General features: G+C 50.9%; 1 long non-coding RNA gene across 1 annotated transcript; it reads left to right on the top strand.

Moving 5' to 3' along the window:
- The first annotated feature begins 27 nt into the window (after positions 1–27).
- On the top strand, positions 28–10,250 carry LOC112548352. Its single transcript, XR_003092140.1, has 5 exons — positions 28–3,208; positions 4,427–4,705; positions 5,635–6,673; positions 7,193–7,270; positions 8,490–10,250. It is a non-coding gene; the product is annotated as an uncharacterized LOC112548352 (long non-coding RNA).
- The last annotated feature ends 251 nt before the right edge of the window (positions 10,251–10,501 follow it).

The raw sequence follows: 10,501 nt of genomic DNA, 5'->3' as shown, positions 1-10,501 counted from the left end.
GGTAGTAAAACACTGGAACAGGCTACCCAGAGAGGTTGGGGATGCTCCATCCTTGGAGGTGTTTTAGACCCAGGTAGACAAAGCCTTGGCTGGGATGATGTAGTTGGAGCAGGGGCTTGGACTAGACGTGAGGTCTCTTCCAACCCTCGTTGTCTATGATGCTTCTGTTAGTGGGGGTTTATGGGCTAATTCTAGAAAAAAGACTTCAGTAAAATTTATTTTACATCAGTAGGATTGAACAAATACAGAAGTCCACTGTGCGAGCCTCCCCCTCCATAGGGCATAACTGCTGATCTCTGTTGTGCCAGACGGCCCTTCCCGAGGGCGCTTTTCAAAGTCAGCAAAGCAGCAAGACAGCTCTGGTCATCAAAACCATTTCTTCCCTGCATTATGAGGCCTCCAGTAGGGCCATTTTGCTGCTAATCACCTTGGTTTTTAATTAGAGCCTTTTATTGATTTGTTTGCAAGTTTATGGCTTTGGGAGAAATCCTCAGCTGGAGATGCCTCTGTGGGCATTTGTGCTGGAGCAGCAGGGTCCTTTATCAGGCTACAGCTCTAATCTGGCTTTAGAAAAAAACCCTCTTTGCTGCTGCAAGGCATTGTGTGTGGGGGTGAATGCTGGAGCTTTGCCTTCCTGTGGCCACATCCTGCTTGCCACTCCACCGGCATTAAAGTCCAGATCCCCGCCGTGCCGTCCTGCCCCATCACCTTCTGAAGCTTGTGCATTAGACAGACCCGAGTCTAGACCAAGAACTGGGAAGTTGCCAGAGCAGGACGGGAACATGAGTCGAATGTATTAGTTGCCTGCAGTCCAGCCAGCTTACGTGGACAGGAAGGCACTTGCAGTATCTGGCCCATGCTGGCCGTCGGCACCCCCACGATGACGTACCGAAAGGCCCTGCAGTTGCGGGCTAAAGCGCAATCGGTAATGGGAGGTGTGCTATGGGGGGTTGGACTGGTGTACCGGTTCAGCTGGTGGCAATGCCTGCAAGGTCATGTTGCCCGATACATTTAATTTGCCCCTGTTTTGTAGGCCCCTCTCCTTCCCCAGGCTCTGAAGTGTTTGGGCTGAGCTTTCCCCATGCCAGGGGGCTGAACTTTCCTTCTGCATTGGCCTGAATTTTTTTTTTACCCCCAGAGTTTTGTGTTTTTTCCCCACCCAAAATGGTTCACCTCCTTCCAAAAACAAGGCGCGGGGGGAATACAGTGTTTGACCCCTTTTTAAAGCACTTCCCACGGCCTCTCTGAGGCACTGCAGCTCCTTGATACGCTGGAGACAAGATTTTGGAGCTGGGTATCGTGTTGCCATGGTGTCAGAGAAGTACCTTCTGCTCTTTTCATGTATGCTTAACAGAAGGATGGCGGCACTCATTCTGCTCCGGTCCCCAGCTGCGCAGCCCAGGCCGCTGCGGTGCCGTGCGTAGGGAGGTGGTTTCTCCTCGGCCCCTCCTGCTGCAGTGGAGTAAGGAGAGATGAAGACAGGCTGGGGAGGGAGGACAGGTTGCAGAGAGTCTCCTGGGGGGTGGGATCTGAGGGGTCCCAGAGCGAAGCTGGGGGTGCACGGGGAGGAGGGGTCGGGGACACCCCAGGGGCAAGGCTGCAGGGCGGTGGGGAAAAGGAACATGCAACATGCTCATCTTCAGATGGAGGAAGGGAACTCAAGGCTCCTAAGTCTCCTCCGGTGCAACCGGCTGGCAGATGCACAGTTCAATGCATGCCAACCTGCTGCTGCTGCCAGTTCCCCCGTGCCCTCGAGGGGCGGAGGGCTGCACTGGAGGTGTCAAGATCCTGACGTGCCAAGGACCATGTGGGGGTAGGATGGCTTCCTGCTTTCTCATTTTCCAAACAAATTAATTGGTTTTCTCTTAAAAACAGAAAGGAAAAAAAAAAAAAAAAAGACTCTCCAAAAGAGAGCTTCCGATGGAGAGACCCTCTTGCGAACATTACGGAGATGGTGAAGACGCACGAGACTTCAAGCGACCCACGTCACCTCCATTCTGCTGCTTCGTGCGTACGTGTTATGACACAGTCTTTTGCGTCTTCACTCGCTGTTTTGTTCCTGGAGAACGCTTGCTTTGTTCAATGCAGAGAGTGGCTTTTGCTCAGGGAATGAGTCAGTGCTGAGCGGTGAAGGATGCTGCTGCCTCTGACCTTACCCTGCTTGTTGCATCAGTCGAGAGGTCTGCATCCACTGAAGCAGCAGGCTGCAGGGGTGAAAAGGAAGATCTTGTAGTTTGGACAGATAAATGCTGGCCTGGAGCACTGTATTCTCTCTTTGTCTCCACCACAGATCTCTTGCGTGATGTTAGGCAAGTCACTTAAACCTAAATTTTCAGAGATGGCCACTGATAGGCTGTGCTCCTCTGCTTCTGCCCAGTTTGAGATGCTTTGGCCACGCAAAGGGCTAGATAAGTACTCTGACAAAGCTGGTCCTGGATGTTTCAAACTGGGCTCCCACCATAAGCCGAGACTAGGGCAATTTGAGCCTCTCTCTCTTTGTGCCTCAGTTCCTCGCCTGTAAAATGAAGGCGGTCTGACCGCTCTCCCAGGGCTGGTGTGATGAAAAGTTAGTTAACATCTGCATCGGGGTGACGAGCGCCCCAGAAGATCCCACGAGGAGATGAGTCACTCGGCACGCAGAGCCGCACTTGGAGGGTGTGCTGCAAAGGTGGCACGGGGCCAAGCAGTAACGAGGAGTACAAAAAAGAAATAATGAGCTGCTACTTGCTGTCTGATTGCTGTCCATCCTGTGCCCTGCCGGAGGCGCAGGGAAAGCAGTGCGACATCATCTGTGCCAAACCGTGTCGGCACAAGCACAGACGGCCTCGAAGTCTGGCGTTTTCTAGCTTCTGAGTTTGGAACCTTTCATGTTTTATGGAATTGTAGGCTGTTCCTTGCATTGATTTAGCAATTTGCAAAATGAATTGTTATTTTATTTTTTTTGCAATCATTAAATGAATGGGGGCGGGGGGGGAGTTTCAGGTGTTTTTATCCCTGTTCCATATGAATAAATCAGGAGATGGAGAGAGCACGTGACCTCCAGTAACTTGGCCAACGGCATGCGGGTAGGCAGGGACTGACCAAATCCCCTTGCACGTGGAGACACAGACTTGGGAGTCCTTCCTCATATCATCCCGGCTGCACACATCTCTGCAAGCCTCTAGCCAGGCACTCTGCAACCTCGGAGCTGAGCAATGGCAAAGTTAAGGTGACGACACAAAATAGTCCTTTATTAAATTCCATATTTTTTAGTAAAGGAGGGTGGGGTGTGGGCGGGCAGCTCATTGTGCCAGACCGGGAGGGGATGCACAGAAGTGAAATGGCAACAAACTGAAAGCAGGAACTCAGCAGGGAAGTGGGGAAAGTAAATGCAAAGAATGCCCTATTTAATTTAATTTAATTTTATTAATGAGGTGACACAAGAAGTGGTAACCTCATTAGCATTTCAGAAGGCTTTCACCCTGATGAGCTGAGCGCTCCCAATATTACATAACACCTTTGACCCGTGCTTTTGAACAGGAGCATTTTTGCGCGATCCCTACTTTTTAAATAAAATAACTTTGAGACTAATGCTTCTCTCTGCAGATGCAGGAGTCATTAGAACCAGAGATGAAAAATTGTAGAAAACCACAGAATCTTAAATTATTCAAAATGGGGTAATGGTAGTAATATGCCTGCACAATGCGCCTTTCATCACAGGCTTTCAGAGTGCTTTACTAATATTAATTAAGCCTCCCAGCCTCAGCTGACCTTGTGAAGTAGGTAAACATTGTAATGAGTAATAGGCCACATGAAGTTGATGAAGGACTTTCCAGTCCATTAGGAAGGAGGATATTAAATATCATCTGTTGGGGATATGCATTTTTAAAAAAAATTAAAAAATCTGTGGGCATAGATAGCTTGCATGTAGCAGTCCAAAAAGAGATGGTCAGCAACACCTGGGACTTGCTGATATTCATTTGATAACGGGGCAACGTTAGCGGGCTGGGAGACTGCGAGTGCTATGCTGGTGTTCACAACGAGCAAAGGGAGCACCCAGGTGTAAGCTGGAGATGCTGCCGGAGAGAGCACCTCGGCGGGAGAGACTACTTAGCTTGACAAGGGATGATGAAGGGGTGACTTGATTGCAGTGCACAAGCATCGTCGTGGGAGAGCACTGGGTACCGAAGGGCTCTGGAGAAAGGCATCGCGAGTACCGGTGGCTGGAAGCTTGAAGCAGGCACGTTCGCATGACAAATACCTCCTTGTAAGCGATGAGGGTGATTAGCCGGTGGAACAAACTAGCCAAGGAAGTGGCAGCTGCTCCATCTCTTGATGCCTTCAGATGCAGAAATTGAAATTTAATAGCCTGTAATATGTGAGAGAACAGGCAGACGATCCGACGGTCCCTTCTGGGCTTAAACACTCATTTATTCTTGTTTTACAGAGAGGTCAGCTGAAGGGCAGATGCTGAAGGATCTTGCCTGCTGCATGAGGAGCTGAGAGCGGAACGGGGACGACCACATTTTCAGCCCCTTCCCTAACGACGGCGCTTCCCAAGGAAACTGAGCTCCAAATGCCGGATCTCCGTGCGTAGTTTTATGTTAAAGAAACATTCCAGTTCTCACCTAGAAATCACAACGGAAGTCAGAAGCACCCGCAGGATTAGCAACCTGGAGCATAACCACCTGCAAACCGGTTCACGGCAAGTCAGGATATAAATATGGTATGTGCCACTACATTGATCACTCTTGATGCTTTGGCATTGCACATAAATTTGGTTTTTAGCTCTCCTCTCTCTACATTAGTTACCATAACAGAGCTGCAAGACTTCATCAAAGCCACCATTTCTTTGCAAGCTTTTTGGCAAAGCAGCAAATTAAAAAATGGCTCTCGAAGGTGGGAAAAGGAGGGGTAGGCACAACTGAGCAAGAGGGAGGCTCCCAGGATGGGTGCGGGCACCAGGACCTGGAATATCACAGTTCATGCTGCGAAGCAAGTACCTCCTTGCACAGGGGGGTGATTGCTGGAGTGCGGTGATTCGCTTTCTGGCAGGTTTCTTTGAACCCTCTTGGTTGTTTCTGGAAATCCAGACTTTAATTTTAAGCATGAATTACAGATATAATTGAAGGGATAAGTGAGAGTGGTTGCAGCGGTAAACTCTACTCCTGTTGCAAATGTTCGTAGGCCCTGAATTCACTGGACCATCCCAAAAAGCCCTGCTTTGTCCTTTTGGCAGAGAATTTGAACTCATGTTTCCATCGTAAAACAGGTACTTATACACTGTGTGTCTGAGTCTCATGCCCACTGTCTATCACTTATTCCCAACTGAAATGGGAAGCTACAGACCTCTTAAACCATGCTGACTGTATAGCAAAGCTTTCATGGGCCTGTGAAAACAAATGCAGTGATGGATTGTTTCTTGTGATTATTTGTCCCAGCGGCTGGAATTTAATCATGCATATTATAATTAATATGTTAATATAAAATCAGGACACAATCATTTCTCAGTGCTTCTAAGCTTCAGAATGAAAAGAAGAAATAATTTCCATGATAAAGAGCTTCCTTTAAAGTGTCTGTATCTTTGGCGCTCTCAGAAATGGATGGCTTCTGAGCGCTGCTTGGCTAATCGTCTCTTGTTTGCTGTGTTGGTAGGATCTCAAACCCCACCGTCGTTGGGAATAGAGCCCTGCTCCAAAGTTGAGTTTGCATCAGGCTTGATGAGATTAACATGTGCGGCGAGTGAACAAACACCAGGAGGTGATGGGGGAGAAGGTGTAGGAGCACGGGTCATGGGACGGTGCTTACAGAGGTGCTGGTATGGCAAAGATTCGAACACGTGTATAACCTGTTGTGCTGCGAGAATCCCCAAAGCCTGCTAGGCCTCAGCTTCAAGAGCATGACCCTCCAAGGATCGCCCTCGGCATGTCTGAGCTCTTGGCTCGTTAGGCTAATCCTGCAGTTCAGTGCTGAGTCCTTTCCGCAGCAAATTGTAAGCAGCTTTGCTCCAGTTGCATGTAAGAAAGCATTCTGGACTTCTTGACTCTTTCTTTAAATCCCACAGTGAAATCAAAAGTCTCCAGCATGTGTTCCCACTCCAGCATGCAGAGATAGGTCTTAAATTACTGTGTCTCTGCGAGCTCCAGGGGAAAGCGTATGTACTGCGCTTCCCTCGGAGTCCTGCGAAGGAACAAGTGAAAGGACTTGTGCGGCACATCCAATTTACCATTGCTCAGCGTCTGCAAATTGTTTCTTTCCTTCCGACGCGAAGGAGCGTGTCGTGCAAAGAGGCAGAGCAGCGCCATGGGATGTTGTGAGAGTAAATATTGTTTTTGGTTGTAAGGTGACAAAGCAACCAGCTCTGAGCCTGACTGTGCCCCGAGAGGCTGTACAACCTTGCCCCATAACTCGGACTCAGGAAGTCTTACCAAGCCCCAGCACCAACCTGGGAGCTCCTTCCAGCTCCGGTCCTAATTCTGTGCCAGCCCAGCCCGGCTTCTCACCCGCAGCGAAGCGGCCTGCTGGGTCCTCAACGCTGCGATGCCCTTTTTGTAATGTTGTTGTTCTCTCCTTTCCCGGAGGAATTCAGCCATTCATCTTTTTCTTGCCCTTTGTCTGGTGTCGGAGCTGTGATTTTTTTTCTTTTTTTTTTTTGTTTGCACTGACCATTTCAGTTGCACAACTGGCTCCTTCTGTGAGCTTATTTTTTTTATATATATATATATGTGTGTGTGTGTGTGTGTGTGTGTGTCAGTTGGAAAGGAAATGGTAGGAATAATTTGATCCTTCCATGGGACATGTCGTCTTCCTGTCTACTGCAGGCTGGCCAATTCACAGCCGCATCCCCCACCTCGTTTTGCATAACAGGACATTTCCACCCACTTTGGCCCAAAATCTCTGCTTCGCCATGCTTGCCATTGCCCCATATATGTGAGCTATGGGTGAGACCCCTGCCCTTCCCCTCTCCTTTGACACAACCCCAGCAGCTGGCATGCCAGCGCAGTTGGGAAGGAAGAAGGATAGGGAGAGTATTGGGCTTCCCTTCACATTCAGGGGTGGGGAAGAGCCTGATATTTCTTGGGGCAGAGCATGAGGCGTCCGTGAACTAACCCTGGCAGCGACAGGCTCGTGCGGGCTCCAGGCTTTGTACAGGGGCGGGTTTGGAGTCCTTCCAAGGCAATGTTCCCTTTCTGATTCCCTTTGTCTCTGCCAGGAGAGATCTGTGATGCATTTGCACAGGACAGAGGCTCAGCCCGTGGCAATCTCATCAGCGTACACTAAATTCATTTAGGTCAGTGGGTGTTTTTCCTTGGGAATGCTAAGTAAATTATTTTTTTGGAGGTCTGGATGGTAGCCAGCATCTTCTGGGGACTTCTGAGAGGCCCAGAGTGCAAGGGGGATGGCTGTAATGTGGAACAAGAAGATGAGACATGCTCATAAATAGCCAGAAAGCTCTCAGCTCAGGCACCAGCAACTCGCTGCAGAGTTGGGTTGCTCTTTTTTGCTGTAGCACCTTTCACACGCCTCGAAATACTTGGCAGAGCAAGGGAGAAATAACCCTATGAGAGATGGAGGGAGCGGGTGGCTTCCCTGTGGCCGTTCTCATCCATAGACCTTGGTGTTTCACAAAGCATTCATCCCCTTTTAGAGATGTGGGGGGGAAATGGGTACAGAGAGGGGGACTGAGCTGCCCAGAGTCACCCAACAGGTCAATGGCAGAGCTGGGAAAGAGCCCAGATCTCCCTATGCTGCTTCCCTTATGACATGTAAAAGCAAACACATTTCTAGGGACAGTTCACAGCAGAGCCCGCCAGCTGGGCACGTTTATGGCAGAACAAGCTGCGGAGGGCAGCAGAGCCAGGGAGGGACACCTGGCCTAGCTTCGTAGCAGCAGCATGCTGCGTTAGCCAGGCACGGCTCTGGGCTCACAGCACTTTACTGTTGCCAGACCCTGAACTAGCTGGAGCATCGCTCTGTGGTCTCGAGCGGTGCTTTCTAGAGGAAGGGCCTGATTCAGCTCTCTTGAACGCTAACCTAGGCCAGGTGCTAGGTCTTTCACCCAAACCCACCTATAGCTGCAGTCTGGAGGCTGTGCGCAGTTTCCCTGCACTGCCCGGAACTGCTGTATTGAAGCAAGGTCACTCCACTCCCTCTGACCTCGAAGTCTCAGATTCAACATCAGAGTGAAAAGGTTTCTGTCCCCTCCCACCCCCCGCCACTTTCTGGCCATTCTTTCTTGTTCACGTGTGTCCACCCCCACCTGAACCATCTTAAATGATTCCTCCTCCACTTCTGAGTTACCACCTCGCATGTTAATCAGCTGCTACGTTACCCACCCCCTCTCCTTGCAGATTGGCATGTTAGCATTTTGCTACCATGGGTAATGTGAGGCGGTTAGTGAATGAAGCATTGCTTTGCTTGGCATAAAATCATGAAGGGTCAAGAAGCATCACGTGGGTAGATGGCACAGGAGTATTCATTGCTTTTCTCTCGAATGATTTCTGGTGCAGGAGAGTCCGTATGGAGGGAGAAGAGGAGGACGAGAAGCTGAGAGAGAGACAAAGTCTACTACAGGCCTAGCAAGAGCCGTAAACCCACGAGCCTTCACGTGGGAGCCAGCGGTCGAAGCGCGCTGGGGCACAGGACGGATGTCTGTCATGCTGGACAGATGAGGATGGTGAGGTGTTCCTGCCGGGAAACGTGCCATAAAAGCATGCAAGATGGCTGTTAACGTGTGCACCTAGACCACCCTCCAAGGAAATGCAGTCGGGGTTAGGGAGTTACAGTTTCTTCAGAGCTCTGCAGTCTTACAAAGGCACAGTTCGGTATCCCTGAGGTTGCAAGGATCTTGATGCCTGGTCTACATCTGCAAGCAACGGCAGGCTTGGGAATCTGCATTGCTCCGCTGCAGAAAGCAGAGCTAGAGCTGCCAGGCCGCTGGGCTCGGTGGGAAAGGACCTGCTGACAGGTCAATGGAGCCGGCAGTGTGGAGGAGGCCCTGGAGCACGCCTCATCCCGACTCAGAGCGTGGTCCTCTCTCTCCACATGCAACTGCGTTGGGAAGGAGAGCTTCATTTCAAGAGCTTTCATCATTCAGAGGTGGCTGCTAAAAGATAATCCAGGGCTTGGGACGGACATCTGTAGTCTTGGAAATAAAATTGGGTCGCAGGTTTGCAGGACGTCAGAGCTGTTGACTTGGGAACGCAGGACACCTGGGGCAGAGGGAAGCAGAATTCGTGCCTTGTTTGCTGGTCAAGGAATATGCTTTGGGAGCTGAAGGGTTTTCCTGGGACCTGCCAGGAGGAGAAACTTGCAGCCCAGGCCCTTTCCTACCTATTCGTTGAAGAGGCGTTGTCAAAATGAGCTTTCTCTACTACACTTCTGTGCACCGCCTGCTTCTCAGCATCTTCTGGCCACCATGTCCTGCTCCTCCTCCTCCAACTGGTTGTCCCTGGCCCTCCTGGCTTTGTGACATCTGCTCCCAGGGGGCTAGAGGTCCCCCCAGCCCTCTTCTTTCATCCACAGCGTTGCTGCTCCCTGGGCTCTCTCTCCACCCTGCAGCCTCCCTAGCAGTCTCTAGCAGCTCCTCTTGCACCCGAGGTTATTTTGCTTGCAGCTGCTCTCTCCCAAGTGCAAACCTTTCCATGCTTTTGCATTAAAGGGTGAGTCTTGGATCAGCATCTCAGGGCTGCGACTCCCTCTGCTCCCTTTTCATCCAGCCCAGGTGGGCCCGGACCTGCCGCCTTGGCCCATCACCTCTACTACCGGTGCATTTACTGATCACGGTGACTTGCCCCGAGCAGCTTCCTAGCCGGGAACACAGCATTACTCATTGCAGGGGGTGCCACAGCCCAGGTTGGGGTCACCTGCAGGCAATGTGCTTTTACCTCAACTCCTGGTGGGGGAGGACAGAGCCTCAGGGCTTCTTTTTATGTTAAGCCTTTGTGCCTGCATTGAAGGTCATGAGGCAGGACCCCCCGCTGGAGGGTCTTGAGGAACCAAGCTGCTTTTCTAGAAACAGGAAGCCCCCCAGGAGTTTCTGGGGTTCCCATGGCGTGAAGTCCTCCCCTCTGGGTCTAAGGAAAGCAGTGTCTGGAGGCTGGAGCCCTCTCTGGAGGGTCTCCTGCACCCTCTGTAGAGACCAAGCTGCATCTTTGGAAGCAGAACGCCAAGAGGAAGCCCCCCGTGATGTCCTGGGGTGCCTATAGAGTAAAGCCCTCCCCTCTGGGTCTAAAGAAAGCAGTGTCTGGAGGCTAGAGCCCTCTCTGGAGGGTCTCCTGCACCCTCTGTAGAGACCAAGCTGCATCTTTGGAAGCAGAACGCCAAGAGGAAGCCCCCCGTGATGTCCTGGGGTGCCTATAGAGTAAAGCCCTCCCCTCTGGGTCTAAAGAAAGCAGTGTCTGGAGGCTAGAGCCCTCTCTGGAGGGTCTCCTGCACCCTCTGTAGAGACCAAGCTGCATCTTTGGAAGCAGAACGCCAAGAGGAAGCCCCCCGTGATGTCCTGGGGTGCCTATAGAGTAAA

The sequence above is a fragment of the Alligator sinensis genome, unplaced genomic scaffold, assembly GCF_000455745.1.
Source record: "Alligator sinensis unplaced genomic scaffold, ASM45574v1 scaffold611_2, whole genome shotgun sequence".
Classification (NCBI taxonomy): domain Eukaryota; kingdom Metazoa; phylum Chordata; order Crocodylia; family Alligatoridae; genus Alligator; species Alligator sinensis.
The sequence above is the reverse complement of the archived record's forward strand: the minus strand, read 5'-3'. Positions and strand labels throughout refer to the sequence as shown.